This window comes from Temnothorax curvispinosus, unplaced genomic scaffold (assembly GCF_003070985.1).
Source record: "Temnothorax curvispinosus isolate PA1 unplaced genomic scaffold, ASM307098v1 QBEX01014901.1, whole genome shotgun sequence".
Lineage (NCBI taxonomy): Eukaryota > Metazoa > Arthropoda > Insecta > Hymenoptera > Formicidae > Temnothorax > Temnothorax curvispinosus.
In genome coordinates, this window is record NW_020224681.1 from 227,697 (window position 1) to 231,230 (window position 3,534).

Below are 3,534 nucleotides of genomic sequence, written 5' to 3' on the forward strand. Positions count from 1 at the left end.
TGCCCCGTATATACCCGTCGATGTCGAAGGTCACGCGTCGTCAGTGAGGCATGTAAGCGCTTTGAGGATGAAAGTCTAGACATGTGTATGTGTATGTTCAGGCTTAACGTTACGAAAGCGATTCTAAATGTAACGTTCCAAAATCCGCGTGCATGCAAGTTAAAACAAAATCGACCAAGCTCAGCAACAAAGCTTAATAAGGAGAAAAGGATGATCATCGAAAGACATACTTATGTTGTGTGACATATATGTTGCAAATGACATGAAAATATAATTTACACAAGAAACGATTTATGTTTTAATTTAATTTGTTTCGCGACGCATATGTAGAAATTTCAATATGCCGTAACATTGCCCCGTTGATTTTGCGCAATCGTCCAAGTTCTCAAATCGAACCTGGCAAAGTTTCTGTTCTGTAGAGAAGCGACGCAATCGAAGAATCTATCCAAACGGCGTAGAACGTACAAACTACTTTAAAGCGAACGACGTGGAAATCGCCGTTACGTCCGCTCGTGTAGAACCGGTACAACTTTTACGATCGTGCGGGGTGTAACATGAAGCGAAATAGAAAAACAAGAGACAACTCTCCTCCTCGTACGTATATAGGACCGCGCGTCACTCGGAGTTTAGAAGAACGCGGACTTTGAGAAAGAGCAAGCGTGACTGGCCTGCGAAACAGACTCCAAGTTTATTTCGCAGTGACGGCCATCCCGCTCACAAATCATCCGACACGATAAATACTGCCCACCGTAGCAAGCATGCTACGCGACAGTCTTTACTCGAACTTCGGAGCAGCATAACGCTCCGTGATGTTATCGGGAAAACTTGCGCGACTTCTCAGGTTTCGACTTCCATATTGTGCGGCTGAATGCAGTGTAAAGCTGAAACTGCAGCCTTATTAGATAAAACGTGTTCTCGTTAATAATATCTTCGACATTACTGTGATTTTCTGTGATTATTATGACATTTGTGTGTGTAGTACAATGGACATTCTTTAGATCTTGTGTTCTTGGTTTTGATTTTTTTTTAGCGGCAAAAATTGTTCAACAGAATAAGAACTTTTATTTCATCGGTCAATTTCGACGGTTGGAGCAAAATTTCAACGTCGATTGATGATTCCGCGGCTTTGGTCTCTTGGAAAAACAATGCTGGGACGGCAAGTGAATCCATTGGCAAGTCAACTCAATTTCGTGCAGAACGTTAATGTTTTTCTGGACCGGGTCGCGTTGGTACTCTCTAGTCCGCTGCCGCTTCGTTTCCGCTAATAAAATAATCGTAGCCAGCGGCGGGCACGACATGAGTGTGACAGTCGGCAGTCGGTGAGGCGGATACCGTAGACGTCACCAGAGTTATGCGTGACCGGGCTGCGAAACCAGCCGTGGGGTTTATTTGTAGCGAATGCGAGTGGTACGCCCTGGTCACGAACCGTAGAACCGTAGAACCGGAAGCGGCACAGGCTCCTGGTAATCCCGTTGCGATCCACGCTCGACGCTCGACTCGCGCGGATACTCTCTATGGTCGAGTCGCGTTATATACCGGTAGGAAAAACGTGGCTTGAAAAAAGAGAAAGAAAGGGGTGGGCAGATAGAATGGGGGGCGTGCTCTTTTAAACTCCACGGGTTTCGGGGTTAAGTGAAAAGTCGTGTAAAGACCACCACGGGAAGATCCGCACTAAAAATTACGCGAAAGCACTATCCAGAGACAGAAATAGATATGGGAAGTGACTTTTCGATCTCGGTATCGCCAGATCTCGTTTTCATTCGGCAGCGATTTTTAATGAATTTAAGATATATCTATAACAATAAGAATCAATTCAATTTAAATACTTAACTGGAATATATTTTCTGACAAATTGTGGATTACTATTATTATCGATGTATTTACTTCTCCTTATATTATGCTGCATATTATTACATTAATAACATTGATAATGTCATTTTGAATAAATCAATAGTTGTTTCTAACAAAAGTAAAAAAAGATAGAAACCACCTTATTCTGTCGCCATTACATGTTTCTTTAGCTTGGATTAGATTAAATATCGAAAGCTTATTATTGTAATACAGCCAATCTGGTTAAAGGTGCTTTTCCATTTTTAAAGAATTCCTCAGGCAAATATGCCTGAGAGATATGGGTTGCGCGAATATTAAATAATATTTTCCGTTCTATTTACGAAATTAATGGATCGGTGAAGCATATCTTGCATATAATCGAATATGTAGCCGTATTATTTGTCAGGCTAGATGAATATATTTGGATCATAGCTTGTCATGGCGGTGCAGTGGCAGTCTATTCCATCAAGTAATCGGATATTCTTGATCCTTTGATCCGAGTAGGTGCGCCATTACCCACAGAGATACTGTTCAGAAATTCTCAAAATTTTTTATATCACAATAAATTACTTCTAATTATCAAACGAGCATACTCGTTAAATGAGAGAGCCACTCTAAAATAAAATAAAATGAGATAAATCGTCTTAAATTCTCAAATATTGTCCCATTCAAGAATCATAAATTGATCGGACGCTTTTTCTAACCGAGAAAAGCGATGTCTATTTGATGTTTCGTGCTTTTAGCCAATAGTACGATTGTCGAACAAAAGAATGATCGACATTTTGGAACGATCGCCGCTTATCTTTTCTGTTGACTCTTCCACGCGATTAATACGGATACGGAAGCACGATGACGATGCGACAATATGATAGTTAATAATAACATTTTCTTTACTCGTCGTAAACAATTTATCAATCTTTCTGTGTCGCGCGTTTTATCGATCTTCCTCGTGTACAAAAGCGCGAGGCGAGAACTTATAGGAGGTACTTGGAGAAGAAAGGAAGTCAATAGATAAGCGGGTTAAGAAGGCTGGAAGGAAGTGAACAGCGGGAGTCGCGATACCGAGGAGTTGCGACGGTCGATAGAAAATCGCGATTCAAATTGTTTTTCGCCGCGCTATCGTCGAACAGCGGCGAGCGTTTAATCGCACATAACCCGATAGTTAAAATGATTTAATGCCGCGAAATACCTCATCGTAACGTCGCGCCTGCTCCATTCATACTGTCCTCTGAAAGGAGGAAGAGTTTAAAGTTTCCTTAAAGTTGGCTTTTTGACACAGCATCAATATTTTCCTGTTTATCGCTAGAGCCCATAGACGTGTTCCTGGCTACACGATATATAATATATCTCTTAAGGCCTTAAGAAACTACTACCGGAGCGCAATTTCGAGCTCGCCATATGCTTGGCAAGAGAGAGAGAGAGAGAGAGAGAGAGAGAGAGAGAGAGATAACGAAAGAGCAAGACAGCGAAAGCGGAAGAAGGTCAATAGAGAGATAAGCCACTAGGGAAGAGGCGAAGGAAACAGATGGTCAAGGAATAAGGGGTCACGAAATAGAGGGGACAGGAAGGCGAGAGGAAGAAATGAAGGGTACCAACGGAGAAACAGAGGCAAACGGAAACGAGGGTTACTTGACGAAACTTTAACGGTATCGCGGAACAGAAGATAGACTAGAAATGAGGAAGACGGCAAGAAGAGGAAATAGC

At 41.9% G+C, this 3,534-nt stretch overlaps 1 protein-coding gene and 1 long non-coding RNA gene across 4 annotated transcripts in view; one reads left to right on the forward strand and one right to left on the reverse strand.

The window, feature by feature from the left end:
* Nucleotides 1-3,534, forward strand: part of LOC112465108 (zwei Ig domain protein zig-8-like) — a 247,429-nt gene that overhangs the window by 200,150 nt on the left and 43,745 nt on the right. The window lies entirely within an intron of this gene.
* The window catches only part of LOC112465109, a 148,064-nt gene that overhangs the window by 106,269 nt on the left and 38,261 nt on the right, over nt 1-3,534 (reverse strand). The window lies entirely within an intron of this gene.